The sequence below is a fragment of the Cetorhinus maximus genome, chromosome 10 (assembly GCF_964194155.1).
Source record: "Cetorhinus maximus chromosome 10, sCetMax3.hap1.1, whole genome shotgun sequence".
Taxonomy (NCBI): Eukaryota; Metazoa; Chordata; class Chondrichthyes; order Lamniformes; family Cetorhinidae; genus Cetorhinus; species Cetorhinus maximus.
Window position 1 is genome coordinate 31781072 of NC_135888.1, and position 21580 is coordinate 31802651.

General features: G+C 41.4%; 1 long non-coding RNA gene across 1 annotated transcript in view; it reads right to left on the minus strand.

The window, feature by feature from the left end:
- Window positions 1-328: 328 nt before the first annotated feature.
- Window positions 329-21580, minus strand: part of LOC144685220 (uncharacterized) — a 34517-nt gene continuing 13265 nt past the window's right edge. Inside the window, exons 2-3 of the long non-coding RNA XR_013577674.1 lie at window positions 1315-1422; window positions 329-384 (exon numbers count right to left, since the gene is read on the minus strand). This is a non-coding gene — a long non-coding RNA (uncharacterized LOC144685220). The remainder of the gene's footprint in view (window positions 385-1314; window positions 1423-21580) is intronic.

Sequence of the window (21580 nt, forward strand, 5' to 3'; positions counted from 1 at the left end):
CATCAATATATTTTCACAAAGGCGGTGTCTCTTTACATCACAGAAAGCGAGACTGGTATAGCACGAAGGAAAGGGAAAAAAGGGCTTAAAATGAAGCCACTCAATTTGGACTTTTTTCCTCAATTCCCATTCAGAGATTTTATTCAGAATTTGCAGCCATGCAATGCTGTATTAGTGGTGCTTGATCTCACACTTAAAGAAAGCAACCTCATCGATATGTGGCATGTTGAAAAATAAATCTATCTGGCGAAACTGTCAGCCACTCATGGAGGACAATTAACAGGCCCAAGAGCTATCTGATGAGCGGGATTTAAATTGTTCAATGCTTACCTGCTGATTGGGGCCCAAAGGAAAAGAAAGTAGATACGATGTATAGAAGTCTACCTAAAAGCAAATGGCAAAAGCTTATTGTTAGATTTACAGTTCACTGAGCTGGCAGTAAAGGCTGTCAGTTAGACTATATCACATCTGAAGCAGTCTGAATTGATCACAGTTTATAATTCTGTCCATATGGTCCAGTAAAAGAAACATTTTGTCATCACAATTTGAAAGAATTACTTGTCTTTCACTGGTCAGATATAATGCATACCATATTGTATTAAAACATCAATAAATGAACTGAGAGTCTGGTCGTGCGACTGTGGATTAGATCAGCCCAACTTTTAACTGAAACTGTCTGAATCAATAAAGTCAATTTTAATTTATTTGCAGGTTATTTTACTTTCAGCATCTCAGCTCATGGTTATTCACTGTTTTGTGTTTAGACTTGATAGAATTGCTGAAAGTCTTGAAAAGAAAATTCACTTGTCTGCCTTAACTTTAATCTCAATGATTTTGGTAAAAATGTCTTTTTCCATTCTATCAAGTTCTTCAACCACTGTGACCGGCATCAGGGTTTATTCCTTCCAGAACTATTTGATCCTGTACTCCCTTAACACCAAGATCTCAGGTCCTGAGGTATTACTCCTCAAAAGACATACTTTTGAACTTACATCTGTCCTATAGCATGTATAATAAAACCCAAAATTGCTTTTAAATTAAACTAAACAGAAGTCGCTTTTATTAGATTTAAGCAAAAATACTGCAGAGAACAGGGCCAGCTACAGGTCAGTTGAGGATAACAACATTTTCTATAATGTCACACAAAAGATCAATGGGGATTGGTGTGACGGTAATAGCAAGGTCTTTTTTAAGCTTGGTTAGAAAGCAGGGAGAGATCAAAGACTGCAAAAGGGCTTTGAAAGGCTCTGCAAATTCCCAAGATGTGGAGAAGATGCTGAATGGTTATCACCTACTGAGCTGGATGATACTCACCAGAGGGAAATGTGGGCTGTATTATATACCAGCTGTTTGCTCACGAATTAGCTAGTTTGTTGAAGTCTGGGAATGTTCCCATGAGCTGGACATTGACCCTTGTGGTGCCTTCATTTAAAAAGGGAGTAAGTCACAAACTGTAAATGATAGGCCAGTTAGTTCCACATCAGTTCTAAGAAAGTTCCAAGAAGAATTATTAAAGATGTGCTGTAAGGTTTCTTGGCAAGTGCAGTGGTTATTAGGGAACCCCAGCAGAGCTTTAAGAAACGGAGGCCCTGTCTCACCAACTTGTTGCATTTTTTGAAGATGTTGTAAAGCTGATTGATCATGGTAACCTGGGTAGATATTATACATGCGGATTTCCAAGAAAGTGCTGCATAAAATGCTGTAAAATAAAAGAGTGCTAATCCCTCTTCCATTCACACTCCCATTCTTTCTTTCTAATAGTTACACTTTCTAAATATTTGGAAGTTGATTTTAGCTCTGAGATTATTGATCAGTTGTGAGGTTCTGGTCTTGTCAGTGATCAGCAGTACAAATTTAAAATAACTGGAGCATCAATGACGTTGGCTCAAATCTCCTGATTAGCATTGGAACTTCTTTTCTCCAACATTGATCAGACAGAAACTACTCACTTACTTGGATACGATTTTTCTGGCTAAAATTCTGACCCATGATACAGAAGAATTCCCTCAGCACTGGAAACCTCATAGAGAGCAGTGAAGAGACTCAGTGAAGAAGCACAGCCCCTTTTTACAGCACTAGCTAAAATAAACTGGTAAGTGTTTAAAGATCCCCAAGCTTCTGTGTGTCAGTGCATGAATGTGTTAGTGAATGGGTGAATGAACACGTGAGTGGGTAAATGAGTAGGGTGGGTGAAGTAAGTGGGTAAGTGGGTAGGGTGGCAGGTGGGTGAGGTGCATGAGTGTTTAAGTGGGTGAGTGGGTTTGTAGGCGAGTGGGGTAATCTGATCAGGTTGGACGGTGAGGTCTAGTCAGGTCGGATCAGGGGGAGTGGTGAGGGGTGTCAGGGGATGTCAGGAGGGCAATCAGTGTAAGTGATTGGGGATTAGTTGTATAGCTACCCAGGAGTTAGTCTGGGATTTTTCTGACTAACATTTCCTTGATAACTATCCAGGTAAGTAAATTGGAACCGTCTGAAGTCTCTGACTCTAACTCAGAATTGGAGACTTCTTTGGAATGTCCTGAGGAGCAGGGTAATTTCCTATCAGAAGTTCAAGCTTCCCAGGCAATTCCCATGGAGTCAGTGCATTGGGACATCTTGGGTCATATGTCCGGTCTCCGATGATCTGGGGACTGGAAGATCTGGGCTATTGTTTCCTATGTTACTCATCGCTGGAACATCTTGTTGACCCGTCTATAGCAGCCTTTAACAGGATTTGGCACTGTGTACACCCAAACAACTTACCATTCTCTGACCTCACAACAAAGATATATCACAATTTCCTTGCTAACTCTCAAATTGCTAAATCTGACTCATGCTCTGACTCCTTTCATATTAATTCAAGTGTTCCTCAGTATCTATTGCCTCCTTTGACCTCAATAGATCCATCTGATATTATAATGTTACTGAAGCTGTCTTCAAGACTATCAGACCTTTTCTTTTTCCTCAACAACTTATATATTTCTAAAAAGCCCAAATCCTTTGATACAGCTTATACAACTTGAGAGACACTTAGAACACCTCTCTCACATTTTTAAAAGATAAATGAAAAATACGAACTTCCAAATTCTCTATCAAAAGTCTTCTCTCTCCATTTTATTTGATACAACCAAGGCAAGTATTCCTGTGAACTTTGTCATCTTATAAGCTTCTAAGCTGAAAAATGACATCTTGTACACTCTTCCTCCTTCCCGAGGTATTGAAGCCAAGGCTCATCAGACATTCTCCTTCGCTATATCCTTTTATTTTCCCCAGAATCTCAAAGATGGGCAATACCCTTTCCTCAATCTCTGTTATTGTCGGTTTGTCTCGGGATTCCTTGGTTCCTGCCTCCAGTAAGGTCTCTTCTAGAGTAAATGGTCTTTCACCCAAAATACCTTTATTTACATCACTAACTATTTACAAGGTTAGAGAACATCAGGACATAGCTACAGCGACTCTTTAAGGTGCTTCTCACTCATCTTCTGTCAGTGAGTGATACCACTATGCCAGAGCTCCTTGCGCACATGCTCAGTAGCTAGCATTAGAGTTAACCCTTTACTCTACACAAATTTTCCTTCCAACTTCAACCTGACATCACCTAATCATCACTTCTTGATTTACTGCATCCTTTCTTTTATTATTTGCAACTATGAGCCTTTGCTCCCCACCTTGGCTTCTTAGACTTGATTTGCTATTGGAAGGGAATGGAAATGCCCTTCATTAGCTGGCTACTAGGGACCATCTTATTTCAGTATAAACTTCTTCAAATATCTTAATGGTATTATTTAAAAAAAATTAAACAATTCTGCTCTTGGGCTCCTTCAAGAGTCCACACTATTTCAAGCATACAGACATCTTTTATTAACAAGGATTGAAAAAAATACAAATAACTGCTTTAACACTGACTAATGAAGGTGCTTCACTAGTATTAGGGCATGTGTAGGAGTCAGTTATACTGAATTTTCTCCTTGAGGAAAATCTACTGAGGAGTATTCATGCAAAAATGTACAAAATCAATGATCAAGTCCTTATATTTGACGGTATCCACTAGAGGGCAGCCCACGCATCAACAGTAATTTAAAGAAAAAAGATACAAATTTGCTCCAAGAATCCACAGAAAGTTAACAATCTAAGTCTAAGATTGGAAGACATGGCAGTGGGGCTAGGTTTTGAGTGCAGGAATTAGCATCAGCGATATTAGTGGACAAGCACTATGTTTAACAAATTCTAATGACTTGCTACTATTTCAAATTGTGGAACTCCTCCTTCAAAATAATGGACAGAGGAATGTCATCCAAACACATTAACCACTTATCTGCAATTACTGCCAGTGGTGTGATGTCTGAGGGCTGATATCAGCTTTCAGGGAGCAGGTGTTAATGGATCAGCCAACCATTATACACTTGCCCGATTTCCTTTCCACCTGTTAAGATCAGTCATTTTGGTGCCCAGTTGTAGTAATCTGATGTATAATACACCTTTAAGACAAATATTGTAATGTAAAATCAATGATCTTGTTACCCATTAGTAGGATAGCGCAGGCTACCTCTGTGGGAGAGTCTTGAGTTAATGTCTGAAAAGTGAAGACAGAGTTTTGAGTTGTGAGCACACAAGTGTAGCTGCTGAGTTCCTTTTGTAAAGAAACAGCATGTGTTTATTCTAACAACGATCTATTGATGTTCCCTGTCTCTGTACCAACTCGGTCACCCTGAAACAAGTGTGCAACCCGGATCCTTTAGCCCCTACAAACCAAAGGCACTGGACCCAACAAACTGGTGATGAGAGTAAAAGCAAGAAAAGCCACAATAAAAATGAGATGAAAAGCGAGAAAGAGCGAAGGAAATCAGAAGAACCTCACATGGTAGTTGTAAGAAAAGAAAAATTTCCTTCTTGATCGTCAAAGTAATCCCCCTTAGACATGCTGCAATTTTGAAGAGTTGAACCTTTCGATCCAACCATGGACTCGCTATGTTGAACACCTCGTGTTCTTCCAGGCAAAGGGCATTGTGGGGGAGGACAAGAGGCATGCGATCCTTTTGTCTACATGTGGGAGTAGGGCATACAGATTAATTTGAAATCTGCTGGCGCCCAGTGCCCCAGACGCGAAATGTTTTGATGGCTCAGTAAACCTCGCAAAGAATCATTAACAGACCAGGCCATCGGTGATGATGCTACGGTTTAAATTTAACTCAAGAATTAGAGCTGCAGGGCAGACAGTTGCTTGTTATGTGGCAAGTCTGAAGCAATTACCTGAATATTGCAAGTTTGGTACATCTATCAATAAATATGCTTAGAGATCGTTTGGTGTGCGCTATAAATGAAAATGCGATTCAGAAGAGATTATTGGCTGAAACAAATTTAGATTTTCAGAAGGCATTGGAAATCACTCTGGCAATGGGAGGTGCAGTGCAAGACTCAGAAGCCATATGAGGAGCACCAAATGGCACCATCCTCTATGTTGGGCGGGGAGCCTCAACCAAAAAGAACTCGAAAATGCAGAGCTTTGCTCAAAAGCGGGAAGCAGCCACCGCTAGCAGACAAATTAAAAGGGATAACTTAGCAGCAAAACATGGCATAATAGTAACAAGGTGGAAGCAGACAACTTTGGAATGAATCACAGTTTAAAAAGATCAAATGTTTCTTCTGCCATCGATATGGACACCTTATGGGACATTGTAAAGATAGAATCTGGCAGACTTTCAGGCAAAAGCAAAAACCCAATGAGATAAACAGCATTGAAAACCCTGAAGTAATAGATTCTGATGAGACAGATGAGGAAAACTGGGAGTGATACAACCAGTACAATTTTCAGAGCGGGCCGCTCCAATTGTACCTGCTCTCAAACCTGACCGAAGCATTTGAATCTGTGGGGACTACAAATTAACAGTCAATAATGTGGCAAAATTGAATAGGCACCTCATACCTAAAATTGAAGATTTATATGCTAAACTGGCAGGTGGAAAGGCCTACACGAAGTTATATATGAGTCATGCCAACCAACAATTGGAACTAGAGAAGGCATCCCAGAAGTTTGTCACCTTAAATACACACAAAGGATTGTACAATACACCCGTTTACCATTTGGCTTATCTTCAGCTTGCACCATATTCCAAAGAGCCATGGAAAGTTTACTACAGGGACTACCCCACGTTGTAGTTAATTTGGACGATGTTCTCAGACTGGACTCACTAAAAAGGAACATTTGATGAGCTTGGAAGAAGTTTTAAAACGTTTTTCGCAGGTTGGAGTGAGATTGATAAAGGATAAGTGCCCATTCTGGGCAAAAGAGGTAACTTACCCAAGTCACAAGGTAGATTCACAAGGCCTAGACCCAGTTGAAGAAAAATTGAAAGCCATTAAAGAAGCCCCAGAGCCAAAGAATACATCTGAACTGAAAACATTCTTGGGGATGATTAATTACTATGGACACCTCTTGCCTAATTTGTCGACAGAACTGGCACCACAGTATTACTTGCTCAACAAAAACCAAAAATGGTCATGGCAAACACCATAAGAAGAAGCTTTCACAAAAGTGAAACAGTTGTTACAATCATCCACACTTCCAGAACATTTTGACCCCAAAAAAAAGAGTCAATATTAATGTGTGATGCATCACCCTATGGAGTGGAAGCAGTGCTTTCCCATCGAATGGATGATAGAACAGAACAACCTATAGGATATGTATCGAGAACTCTCAGTACTGCAGAGAAAAAGTACTCACAAATTGAAAAAAGGCCTGGCGATCATTTTCGGTGTTAAGAAGTTTCATCAATGTGCACAGGGTCGTCACTTTACTATCATAACGGACTACAAGCCATTATTAGGATTATTTGGTGAAGACAAGGCTATACCTCTTATAGCCTCTACTAGAGAACAAAGATGGGCGTTGATCTTGGCAGCGTATGAGTATACTTTTATTCATAGACCCAGAAGTCAAATTGCAAATGCAGATGCACTCAGTCATTTACCCTTGCAAGTAAAAGATGAGGATGTTCCAATTCCTCAAGAATTCGACTTGTTTTTGAACTTCCTGGACTCATCACTGCTATGTGCTAAACAAATTAAAGATTCGACAAACCGAGACAAGTCTTATGCAAAGTGAGAAATCAAGTTCTTCATGCTTGGTCACAAAAACAAGAATCTGCTAAAATGAAACCGTATTTCCAGAGAAGATGAGATAACCAGCCAAGAAGCTATATTATTGTGGAGAACTCGAGTGATTGTCCCTCCACAAGGACAAAAGCCATTGTTATCTGAGCTTCACAGTGTACATCCCTGAATTTCCAAAATGAAGGCAATTGTACGCAACTATATGTGGTGGCCAGGAATGGATGGAGAAGTAGAAAATTTAATGAGAAGTTGTATGCAGTGTCAACAAGTACACAAATTGCCTGCAAAGGCTCCATTACGCCTCTGGGAGTGGCCAGGAAGGCCATGGGTATGAGTACACATCGACTACATGGGACCTTTTATGGGAACAATGTTTCTATTTGTTGTAGACACTCATTCAAAATGGATGGAATAATACGAAGTGAGGTCGCCCACCTCTTCTGCTACAATGGACAAGTTACGACAAAGTTTCGCAATCGATGGATTACTTGAAGTGCTAGTATCAGACAATGGAACAGTATTCAATTTAAATTTAAATGATTTATAAGCCTCAATAGTATTGTTCATGTCAAAACATCTTCATACCACCCTTCCTCAAATGGACTGGCTGAGAGAGCAGTTCAGACGTTCAAATCTGGGGTGAAGAAATTATTTGGAGATTCTATAGGGACTAAATTAGCACATTTTCTTTTCCATTACAGAACCACTCCTCATACAACAATACGTGTCATACCTGCGGAATTGTTGATGAAGCGCTGTCTCAGATTGCAACTGAGCTTAATTATGTCAAACTTGGGAGGGGGGGGAAGGTGGAAGGGAGGCAGGAAAGTCAGGAAATTGGACATGACTGTCACAGTGGTGACAGGACATTTAATGTAGGACAGAAAGTATTTGTGAAAAATTTTAGAGAAGGACCAACATGGTTGTTTGGTGAAATAGGTGCAGTAACAAGACTTCTCTCCTACCACATGAAAGTCTAAAATCGAATAATAAGGAGACATGTGGATCATATAAAAGAGAAGAAACAAAATGACCAGAAATGGTTCCACCAGAGTTCGAGACTGAATCAACATCACCTGTTGAAAAAATTCAATCGAGTACAAATGTGTTTAAAGAGCCGTCTATACCTGAAAGTGTCAAATAAATAGATTTACTGGTACCCACAGAAGAACCAGATGCTCAGATGACTACAGTAAAGGAGGTTCCAAATCAAACTTCAGAAGCTGTGGAGCTGAGATGTTCCACATGCATAAGGAAACCCCCATAAACATTGGCTTTGTAAATTATTGATCTGTGCAAATAACTTCATATATTGAAAAAAAAGTTGTAGCTGGATTTTTAAGTAAAGGGGGAGGGATGTAGTAATCTGATGTGTAATATGCCTTTAAGACAAATATTGTAATGTAAGATTACATGATCTTGTTACCCAATAGCAGAGTAGCCGGGCTACCTCTGTGGAGAAGCCTTGAGTTAGTGTCTGAAGAGTGAAGACAGAGCTTCAAGTTGTGAGCGCGCAAGTATAGCTGCTGAGTTCCTCTTGTAAATAAACAGCATGGATAAAATTTTCCGGTCAGCGAGTGGGGGGCGGGGCTCGCTCGCCATCACATAAGATGACGCGCGGTGACATCGGATGGGTGTCCCGACATCACCGTGTGTCATTTAGATTGTCAGTTTCATCAGCTGCACGCCCGCCAAACTGTCAAAGGCCTATTAAGGCCATTAAGAAAGTAATTAAAGAGAAGTTAAAAGTTAAAGTTAAGAATGCTGTCCATCCAACCTTAAGGTTGGGGGCAGGCGAAGGCGGCCTTCGCATTTTTCATGAAATCTCATCCATGGGCGGGATGAGGTTTCATGAAGGGTTTATTTGTTAGATAAAAATTTTTGGAAAAATTAATGGACATGTCCCAGCTCACGTGACAGTTATATGTGCGGGGACATGTCCTTAAATTTTTTTTTTCCTTTATTAAATTTTTCAGAACTTAAACCAATCTCCCTGAGGCACCTCTGTGAATCCTCTCCCCCAGCCCTGCCCGCACAGGGAGCGCACAAAGGCCCGCCCATGTAAAATGATGTTGCGCACCTGATCGGGGATGCCGATCAGGTTCGCACTCGCTCCAGCCTGTCCCCGCACAACTCCCCCCGACGGGGGGAAAATTCAGCCCCATGTGTTTATTCTAGCAACGAGCTACTGATGTACTCTGTCTCTGTACCAATTCGGTCATCCTGAAGCAAGTGTGCAACACAGATCCTTTATCCCTAACAAACCAAGGGCACTGGACCCATTCAACACCAGTTTAGAAATTCCCAGCCACACCGCTCTAAAAGCAAGATGCTCCTCCCCCAAAACCAAACCCAGAAGAAACTCCCGGATTGCATTTTCCCAATGTATCTGTAACACTGCTGCTGTAGAAATAGTTCCCTTTGAGAAACTGAGCTGGAAGCGTGGAGTTTATTGGTTCTGAGACAGCACATTGCAGAGCTCCTTCAGCACTGCACTGCGGTGTAAGCCTTGATTTTTGTATTTGTTTCTACAGGGGAAGAATCTGGAATATGACCATAGGCTTGTAAATGAGAAGACATGCATGTGCAGTGGTTGAAAAAGATTTGTCTAAGATGGATGCTGGTGTTGGCTTCTTTCCTTGTGGGGATTGTACATATGGGATTAAGAACAAGGTTCATTCACAGAAAAATGCACTGGCTTGCATTAGAATTTACCTGTCATGTCTGTTCAGGGTAATATAAGTATTTTACAGGTTTTGTCTGTATATATAAATGTCTAACATCTTGTTTTTGGTGAACTTTCTTTGTCCCAGTTAATTTAAGAAAAAAGTCTCTCAGCTTGTCTTACTGTCCATTTGTGGTCACAGAGGATAGATTGGTCAAAGAGAGTCTGTGGATGGTCAGTAGTATCCTTTTTTTAAAATACCCTGTTCTTGGTAAGTGGGCAATGTTTATAAGATTGCACTTACTGCCCATCCTTAAGCACCCTAAAAAGGTGTTAGTGAGTGTCCTCCTTGGACTTCTCTTGTGTGGTGACACAATGATGTTTGCGAATTACTGGATTTTCAGCCAGCAATACTGAAGGAATACATCCAAGTTAGGACATTATGTAAATTGGTGTGGAACTGGAGCTAATGATGTTCTCATGATATTGAGGCTCTTCCTTTCTGGCAGTAGAGGTTGTGGGACAGGGAGGGTCTGTTAACGTAGACTTGGTGAGTTGCTGCAGTACATCCTGTATATAGTAGGTCACGGGCTGAATTTTCCAAGGAATGTCAATCACTGTTGGGTTGCCACTCCGCTCCTATTTTTTTACACTAAGATGGAGCTCCGTATTTCAGAAATGTACCTGTTCTTGGAGTCCTTGCTCATAGGGCAGTATTGTCGGGGTAAGCAAAGCCACACCCCCTTTTTTACGGCACTAGCTGCCTCATTCACTAACATGCTTTGGGACATTTAAATAGCTTCTCGGTGTGAAGGTGAATGCGTGTGAGTGAGCTAAGTGGGTAGGGTGGCAGGGGAGTAGGGTGGGTTAGGTGGTAGTGTGGTATGTGGCAGTGGGGTAGGTGGCAGGGTGTGTAGCTGATAAGGTCGGGTCAGGTCTAGGGGGGAGTCGGAGGGTCGGGGGGAGCTGAGGAGAGGAGGGGATAAGTGGGGTTTGGGGTGGTCAGTTGTATTGGTTCTAATATTTACTGGTTAGCTATCTGGGTAACTGAGTCAGAACCCTCCAAAGTCTCCAACTCAGAGTTGGAGCTTTTTTAAAGGGTTCCTAACACAGGGGAAATTGCCCATCGGAAGTTGAAACTTCCCAGGTAATACCTGCGCAGTCCTTTCTTTGGGGCTTTCAAGGGGTCCTGTAGCGCTTCCTCTGACCACCCAGAGATGGTTGAAATCTGGGCCACAGTGCACTAATGTTGGTGGGGCACTGATTAAGCACATTGAATAGATGTGGAACTTGTTGGAAGGTTATTGTGACTGCCTCCAGCCAGGTGAGTACTGAGTATTCCATTTTAAAAAAAATATTAGGAGTGCAAAGTCCGTAAAGGATGAGGTTATTCTGGATGCTTTCTTTCTTTAGTGGAATTAACTGTTGCTATTTTTGGAAAAATCTGATCGACAGACATTAATCAATGTGTCCTTTGGCACCGTACAAATCTGCGAGAGCACCATGTACTTGTGAAGTGTCTACAATTCTCAACAGTATTGTAACTGTACAAACCAGTAAGTGTTTTTTTATTTAAGTGAGGTTTATGGCAGTCACAATGATGTTAGGTTAATAGTTTGAAGTGTTAGTGGGAGCTCAGCACATTTTTACTGTGTTCATGATCACAGGTTTTTTTAATAATATAAATTTCAGCATACACTGGATGAGAAATCCTTGCACCTGTTTTCTGGAGAGGGAGGGCAAAGAGAACTGTCATCTTTTGAATTTAAGGCTTCTTGCAGTCGTCATAACTTATTTTAAAAAGTCATGCCAACTTTGCAGTAACATTGAGACTGCAGGTAGAAGGTGCCCTGCTTAAATATCTTGGGTGTAATACTGAGTAAGCTTTATATAACATTAATATCAATTATAATTGCATTCACCCTTACAAAGTCATTGCTGTTGAAAAGTCTTGCTCGTAAAAGATTACTTTGATCCTCACATGAACATAGGGAATGTGAAAAGCCTATTTGTGTGCTTCTCGAAATAGATTATGTACAATTGGGATCCTCTCACAGCACATTGCAATAATTTCAGAGCTCAAAACTATTCATCAGATGAAAAGCCATTGACCTGATGCATTAATTTTGCCTCCCTCTCCACAGGTGCTGCCTGACCTGCTGAGTATTTCCAGCAATTTTTGTTTAGTACAGTATGGTAAACTCTAGTGTAATGGGTTAATCCAAGCTGTTTAACATGCTAATCATAATAATGTATACATCATTTCAGGAAGTGATGTAACATCACATGATTTGAGCTCTCTTGGGCAGCCTCGTGGGAGATGCAGATAGAGCAGTAAGATGTGGTCTAATAAAACATGTTTTATATACCTTTTGGAGACTCATTAAATATTCTGCATAAGTTGAACAATACCAAGAATATGGCAACTCATGAAAGAATAGTTATGGAGACTCAGTAGACTATGTCAAAAATAAAAAATGGAACAGCTGTTGTAAAATGGCAGAGATGACAGGAAAAGTGTCCATCAATAGGCCAAGCTAACTGTAATCCATGTGGCAGGGAAAAACACAGAGGTGAAAACTGCCCTGCTAAAGAGGCCAAATGCCATTTATGTGGAAAGATGGGCCACTTCCAGGTTGTGTGCTATAGCAAGAAGCCTATACAGAATGCACACAAGGGGTTCAAGCAAGGGGTTATTTGAAAGGGCCTTTGAAAGGTGGCAAGATCCATGAAGTAGATGATACCCATGATATTGAGGTGCCTTTCCTTGTACAGATTCAGGAACCGAGCAGAAGCTACTGGAGTGCTGATATCCTTGTCGAGGAAAACAAGACCCACTTTACGTTAGACACAAGTGCAGCAGTTTCACTTCTTTCTGATACTGGACAGTGGCTGGAAAGAAGTTCCCTTTAGCCATCAAGCAAAAAACCAAACGGGCCAGGAGGGATAGAACTCAAGGCCATAGGAGAACTGAAGGCATCTCTCCAATATCAAGAGAAATAAATCACAGAAGCATTGTATGTGATTCAGACCCAGAGTTGCTTACCCTTGAGCAGGAAAGCCTTTACCAATTTACATGTGATTTGCAGAATAGAGGAACTGGAAAGCTGAGAAGATAAGCCTAAAAATTACAGAGCTGAATTTCCACAGCTATTCACTGTGCTAGGAAAGCTGAAGACAGTGTACCACATCACTCTACGTTCTGAAAGGAAGCCAGTGTGCCTGTCTACACCCAGAAAAATTCCTCATCCACTCTTACCAAAGTAAAGAAGGAAATTGACTTTATGTTCAAGCAAGGGGTTATTTCATCTGTGACAGAACCAACAAGCTGATGTTTGGGGATGGTCTCAGTGCCAAAGCCCAAGGGAATTATCAGAATTTGAGTAAATCTTATTCAGCTGAACAAAGCAGTTGAACATGAAATTCATTCTCTGTTGTCTGTGGTTGAGAGCTTAGCTAAATTGGGAAAGAGTTCAATCTTCATGAAACTAGGTGCAAATAGTGGTTTTTGACAACTAGCCCTCGATGAAGAGTCTAAGTTGCTCACAACCTTCATTACACTATTTGGGAGGCTTTGCTTCAACAGATTACCCTTCAGCATCACATCAACACCAGAAATCTTCCAGAGGACACTGTCAAGTATTGTGAAAACATGGGATAGAGTCATATTTCACATGGATGATGTCCTGATCCATGGATATACTCAGACAGAATGAGACACCAGGATGCGAGCTGTGCTGCAAAGCCTACAGGAAGGAGGACTTACAGTCAATAATAATTGTGAATTCTTGCAGCTGACTGTCAAGTTTCTTGGGCATATTGAGGATGCATCTTGTCTTAAGAGCAATCAAGGAGTTTCCAGATCCTCACAATTTGAATGAGCTCCAGAGATTCATGGAAATGGAAAACAGAATTGGAAAGTTTTGTCCAACCTAGCTGTCATCAAGGAACCACTACGGTAGCTGTTACAACAAAACAATACATAATGCTTTGAGGAAGCACAACAGAGGTCTTCTGAGAAAAATCAAAGAGATGCTGCTATCACCTGATATTTTAACTCACTATGACCCAGAGCTACCCACTCTCATTGCTGCAGATGCATCTTCTACAGGTTTGGGAGCTGTACTCTTTCAGATACAGACGGATAAAGTGGACATACCAGTTTACTATGTATACCATTACTTGACAGAGACTGAGTGGAGATATGCAGTAATAGAGAATGAAACATTAGCTGTTACATGAGCTTACAAACAGGTCTCAGATTATACTTCAAGATAGAGACAGATCACAAGCCTTTAGTAATGCTCGTTAGTTTTAAGGAGTTAGCAAAAATGGCTGCACGAGTACAATGGTTCAGACTGAGGATGATGAGGTTTGATGCAAAGACAGAGTATGTTCTGGGTAAACAGCAGACTACAGCAGATGCTTTGTCCCATATTCCAGTGGCAAGGCCTGAACAAGGTGATGTTTGAAGAGGTAGAAACCTTTGCCAACACAATAACTCTACCAGCAACAACTCAGCAAATGAACAAAATGCACCTAAATTTGATGAAGAATGTGCTCAGGTCAGAGAGTACTGCGCAAAGGATGGCCAGAATATGCCCAAGTACAAGCTGATGACTTGGATGAAATGTGAGAGAAAGAGGACAAATAGCATTCCAGCCAGATGTGGAACTATGATGAATGTCACAAAGCATGCAACCTGTCAGATCTGCCAGACCTCCAATCAGGAGAGCCAGTCTGGATCTGAGACCAAGTTTGTTATGGACAAGTGGTTGAACAGACACCGGATCCATGGTCCTAGCCTCATCCAAACAGATCATAGTGTGGTGAGCTGGTTGCCAAACAGAAGCAACCTCCCACCCAGTGGAAACTATCGTTTACCCATTCTGGCAGACTCATGAAACCGCCACAGCATTTGTCCATATAAGAATGGAGGAAAGTAGAGGACCTAAGGGCAGAAAAAAAGATTAAGCATAGCAGTACAGGAGAGTTTAAAACTGTGGTTTGTATAGAAATGGGAATCCAAGACTTGGGGAGAGATGCAGTGTAATGGGTTAATTCTAACTGTTTAAAGTGTTAATCATATACTGTGTACATCATCAAGGGAAGTGATGTAACATCATATGATTTGAGCTCTCTTGTGCAGCCTTGTGGAAGATGTAGTATGAGCAGTAAGAGGTATTCCAATAAAACTAGTGTTTTATATATCTCTGCAGACTCATTATGTATTCTGTATTGGTTGAACAATACCAAGAATATTGCAAAACTGAGTTTTGTTGAGTATAGGATTAATATTACAGAAATAAAGCTATTGCGATATCAAAATAGCTCTATTACTGTATTATTAGTGTTTATTTCAATGCACTTGGCCAGATCTTCCAGTCAGTGGCAATGCTGAGGCGCATACTGCTGACCATGATTAAAACTATGGCCTGGGTGGGTGAGCAAGGTGCTAATTGTTCAGCAAGTTTACTTTTAAATACATTTTGAGGCCTTCCAGATACAGCTTCTGCTGTTAATCACTTTTGGGCCTTATGCCTGTGATTAACAGAATGAGTATCCTTAAGTAAATTTCTGGGTAAGTTCAGGGCATTTAGCTCAATTCTAAAATGGCGTGGTCAGTGCTGGAGGCAGTCACAGAGGGGTTTGGCCAGTCTATCTCTGCCCATTGGAAATTTGAAATTCCTGGGTAAGTACCGCGCACTTTGGAATTTCCTTTGGGTCCCAATGCGCAACAGTGGTGAATGTCTCAAAGTTTGTCACTAATTCAATCAGAAGATCCAAGCCAGTTTGTGTAAACCTCTAAGTATGGTCTGTCCAGAGAAATGAGAATTTCTTAGAGATTTCAGCAGTTGACAAGTTAAAGAATAATATTGGCTAAAATGTGCCATAATTAAGGCTTTAAAGCACAATTTATACAAAGCTTAGTAAGTTTTTACATGTTCTTAGCAAAACTAAATTATAACAAGATTTTAAATAATATTAAACTTAAAACTAACATAATATACACCAGTATAATAAACCTTGTTACATAATGAAGCACGACACAGTTAGAATGCCAGTTTAATGAGATATCACCATGGGAAACAGTTGCAAAATTCTCTGAATAACAAATTTATTTTGCATTTGTGCAGAGTGATTAGAGGGTGGAATCACCCATTTTGGTTTAAACATACGACTTAATTTGATGGCCTTATAATCAATGACACGTTTACTAATTGTAAGTGTCATTCCTCATGTCCTCACAAGCTCTGATTATATTGCAACAGAAGACACCACTCACAAAAAATATTGGAGCAAATATTGTTGATATATATTTCATGAATGATATTTGTATATTTAAAGAACATAGCTTTTCCTCCTAGGATTTTTTTTTATCTGGTGGTGTTATTTTCAAAATCTCAACTTTCGGCAAACGTTGAAATAAACATGCATCACCTTAGATTGCTCTTCAACTTGTTTCTCTACATCTTCTAGAAGCCCTCGTTAAAAATTACCACTTCTTCCTTTCCATTCTCCATCTAATGATGTCCCCTAGTGCTTTCACAGCTGTTATAAAAGCTGTCCAAGAGAGTGGCATTTGTTTTATTTTGAGACTACACTTAAACCTTTGACTTTCAGGAGAGGTAAAACAAGATGGAAACTTCTATCTCCAGTCCATCCATCTGCTTATAACAATCACCTCTGACCTTTACTAACAAAAATGGGAAAATGTTGGCAACTTATTCTTGCCCACTCAGTATTCAAAATGATCAAGTTCAGTGTCTGAGATGAGGCTGACAGTATAACACTTAGTGAACTTAACTGTATCCCTTCAGGAGAAACAAGTGATTTGATTATTTTGGACACACTGTTTAATCCACAGTGTTAGCAACAAATATTTTATTTCATAGTTTTGTAATCCACTCCTTTATTCACATCCCTGAATTTCCTCAGACATGCTGGCCTGCGCCAAGGTAACATCATCAGCAGGAGCGATGGAAGCCCTGAAGATGATGTGGACGCTGATCATGTCAATCGTTAGTAACTGGTTATTGTATTAATGTGTTAGTGAGAGAAAAAATCTCCCTTAGTCCATGATGGTTAATGTTACAGTGAGGGTTAATAGAAGAATAAGTTACTTACTTTATTTTAATACTGCACTTTCTGTTCCCACCTCCTGCCAACTTTTTAAGGCAAATTTTTATTCCACAATTGTTTCCACTGGAAGCAGTTCTGCAATGTGATAAGGCTGGTGGTGCTTACACAGTGCAAGAGAATGTAAAGCAATAGTAAATGTACTGAAGCAACTGCACAGATGCAAAGAGCACAAAGCTGCAGTTGTTCCAAAGCCTGCATTCTGTCTTTACATTGCTGATGATGGACATTTCCTGTTGTTGGGGTGAATGGTGGGGTCAGGAAGAACCCATTCAGCCAGATGACCAGCATCCACTAGCTCTATGCCACCCACATCATGGGCAGCCTCTTAATGCAGATGTCCCTGATGCTTCCCACACAAACTTCACCATGCTTGTACTGTAATAATGCTTTTGCATTTGCATCTGCCTCTGATGGTGGTGCAGTAATATGAATGCAGCACAAGTCTATTAAGACTGTTAAGTGGACAGTAAAGCAGCATGCCGTTTGCAGGAGGGTATTAAAGATTCTGATAGCTCTTTGCAGGAATTCAAAATGTGTCCAACTAGCCTATAACAATACCAAACTATACCATCACATCAAAGTAAATGGGTCAACTTGTTAAATTAATACACTGACATATTTCTGCATTAATAGGTACACTAGAAATACTGCTCAGGAGAATTAAACTCCCTGAGCAGTAATCTTTCAAGAATTCCTTTTCAGTCTGAGTTGCACTTTCCATTTAAGAAGTGTTTGCACATGTTGGACTAGCAGAATATTTACAGCCCCAAAACAGGCCATTCAGCCCAAGTGGTCAATGTTTGTGTTCATGCAGTATAATAGCCTCCTCCACCCTATTTCATCTAACACCATCCATATATCATTTGATTCCTTTCTCCCTCATGTACAATTCTAGCTTCCTCTTAAATACATCTTTGTTTTTTGCCTTAACTATTTCGTATGGTAGCAAGTCCCACATTCTAATCACTCTCTGGGTAATGCAGTTTCTCCTGAATTCCTTATTGGATTTATTAGTGATTATTCTGGAGGTCTTGTGGTGCAGTGGATAGTATCCCTGCTTCTGAACTAGAAGCTCTGTGTTCAAGTCCCACTGCAGGACTTGATGGCCAAGGCAGAAACGTTCATAACATGGCCAAACAGGTATCAACTTGTAAATTCTTCCAACATATGCTAATGGCAGATGGTAAGAGCAGGAGAGATTCCTGGTCATACATGTGATGGAAAGAAGAATTGGAGTCTCTGCCAACACTATTCATAACTCTGGACTACAACATGCATGTAAAAGTGTGTGTTGCCACAGCAACTCAAGAGTCTCTGGGGGACTGGTTGGCATGGATCAGATTGGGTGCCAATAGCATGGGGGTTGATCCCCATTCTGGGGCTGGGGTGGATTCAGGACCTGCTTCCTTGCCACTCACATGGTGTTGGCCTTGTTGCTGTGGGCTGGAGCTGCCTTCAGGCAGAGAACTGAAAAAAGAAGCGATTACTTTATATTTGTAGCCACTAGTTTTGGAAGCATCCACAAGTGGTAAAATCTTGTCTATGACTGCTTCAAAATTTTTAAGGTTTCTATTATGTGCCCCCTTTGCAAACAATTCAATAAATATTGTATTTACATTCTGTGTTACCAGCTCAGACACTCGTGGCAATAAATACTAAAGATAAATCACTAGACATCCAAGCTGAAGACAAGAATTGTTGACATAAAGTGGAAAAAATACAAATAAATTTGGAAATAAGTTCTAAGAATATGATCTCTACAAAGTGAATCCTTCCTTTTTTTGGATAGCAATGGTGCCAAGTTTTTAAATACTTATCGGCATATTTCTTGCAAGTTGTCAAAGAAAGCATACAAAACATTACTAATTCTTTCTGGAACATCCTTCACTCTTCAAGGCTAATGGCAGTTCTGTGTTAATAAAATAAACAGCCCTTCCTTCAGTATCTACAATAGCATGTCAGAGACATTCATTCTCTGAACTGCAGAACTCAAAAGGCCTTTCACAAAAGGGCATATGTTAAAGAACGTTGAGGAAATAAAAATGTATTTTTTTCACATTATGCAAAATCTGGCAAAAGGAAATTCACTTTCCATTTACAAAGCAGCCAGTACTTTTTTTTCTTGGTTTACTGTTGAACAGCAAGGCATGTCTTATATATCATGATACCATATTCAATTATGTCAACGCCAGATGTAGAACTTCCTTCATGATCTCAATATTATTGTTAAAGTTCTGCAACCCTCATTTTGACAGATTCTCGTAAAACAAAATATGTGGGGCTTTGATTTTCCCCGTCAGCATCTGAGCCCCGTGATCAGGCTCAAATGTTTATCAGAAGCTCTCAGGGGAGTGGGGTTGCTGGACAGGGGAGGTGGGATTTTACGGATCCCGCAAGAGAAGGAAAGGTGGCCGAATGAGCCGAATTTTTGATTCCCCGGTGGCGGGTGGGGATGCTGAGGTTAACTCAGCGGCGTGTCGTGCCTCACGCAGGCCTGTAGCAGATTTGTACTTGTAATACGTTTGCATTCCATGAATGCTCATCAGCGTGAATCTTTTTATAATTACATCCGCTCTTCAAGAGAAAGCCAGCGGCCCACGAGAATCTCATGGGGCCCAGTTCATATTCATTTGAAGCTAGCATGCACCACTGGGCTTTGTGCAGCTGTGTCTAAGGCCAGTGGTTTTCTTTGCTGAACCCTGCAGCACAAGGGAGGGGAACGGGAGAATGGCAGCTTACACAGAGGCTCGGGACTGGCAAGGGCAGGTCAGGGGTTGGGCGTGGGGAGGGTGAGTCAGGGGTGGAGGGGAGATGGGGGGAGTGTGTGTGGGGTCGGGGACAACAAGGAGCTGAAGTGGGAAGGGCCTAGCATCCTGGGTGTGTTGGGTGAAGTTTTGGCTGCAGGCAGTGGAGGGAGTTGAAAATCTCATTGCTCATCAGTTCTATGGGTGAAATCCATGCACACACGTGCTGTCATAGCCCTGTCTGCCTTCCTCACATGGTTCAATTGCTGATGTACCTATGGGTCTCATACACCCAATATTCCTGCTTCCTTAGGAGCAGAAGGAGAGGATGCAACTAAAAAGGCCTCTTCCCAGTCAACAACAGAATCTGCAATGCCAGCAGCAGGCAGTACCAGACTAGTCAAGATGCAGCCATCCAGGGATGGCACCGGAGAAGACGGGCACTGGTGTTTGACAGCAGGGCTTCCCTTTTCGTCCAGGAGGCTCTTTTATAGCCCGACAGCAGCTGCAGCATTGTCAGCTGACTGCGGGTTTCACCAATGAAAAGCTTCCCCACCAGGGAATCACACATGATTCCTGTGCACGCCACTGGAACTTAGATTTTTATTTAGAATCGCGGGAAAAAGCAAGAGAGCGGAAGTGGCGCAAACTGCCAGTTACGCTGCCGGGAACACAGTTAAAATTCCACCCTCTGCGTGGGACAGTCACTCATTATGATTTTCCCTGAAGTGGCCAATTAATGGCCAGAGGGCAGGCTCGCAATCCAATTAAGGATGACTGGTGGGCTCTTGAAGAAAGCAAGAGTCAATCAGAGGCCTTCCAGCTTTAAAGAAGCAGTAGACGGCGACGGGAGGAAGGAAGGGAAACCTATTCAAAGTGTAATTTAAAAATCACTTTTGTAGCTAGGCCACCATTGGTGGCATTGTTGGGGAAAGGCTTCTATAGTGCGGCCTGCAGCTGCTGTTGCACCCAAGCAGGCAGGGAGGTCCTGTAAGCTTGCCTGGAGTTCAGGCTCACTGGCCTACCACTGGGAAGCCACCTCCAGGTAGCTAAACTGGCTCCTGTGGCCTCTGAGCACATGGGGATTGACTGGGAAATTCCAGTCAGCCACTTTTAACTGACTGTAAGAAGCAGGATTGGCTACCCACTTCCTGTAGGTGGATAGCTCTGCCACTTGCAGTTTGCGGGTCTCAACCAGGTGAGATTGCACCTGTATTGTGTACAGTTTTGGTCTCCTTAACTAAAGAAGGATATACTTGCCATAGAGGGAGAGCAACAAAGGTTCACCAAATTGATTCTGAGGATGGCGCGATTGTCCCATGAGGGGAGTTTCAGGAGTCTGGGCCAATATTGTCTAGCGTCTAGAAGAATGAGAGGTGATCTCATTGAAGCATACAAAATTCTTATAGGGCTTGACAGGATAGATGCAGGAAGGATGTTTCCTCTGGCTGGTTGGTCTAGAACCAGGGGACACAGTCTCAAAATAAGAGGTAGGCCATTTAGGACTGGGATGAGGCAGAATTTATTCATTCAGAGGGTGGTGAATCTTTGGAATCTTTGGAATACCCCAGAGAGCTGTGGCAGCTCAGTCATTGAGTACATTCAAGACTGAGATCAACAGATCTCTGGATATTAAAGATATCAAGGGATATGTAGATAGTGCGGGAAAATGGTAGAAGTTGAATGGCGAAGCAGACTCAAGGGGCTGAATGGCCTTCCCAGCTCTTATTTCCTATGGTCCTATGACTGTGGATGAGGGCTTGGATAAATTGGGAAAGAGTTCAATCTTCACTAAGCTAGATGCAAATAATGATTTTTGGCAATTATCCCTGGATTAAGAGTCTAAGTTGCTTCAGCATCACATCAGCACTGGAAATCTTCCAGAGGACAATGTCAAGTACCCTAGAAGGATGATCCCGATCCATGAATCCACTCAGAC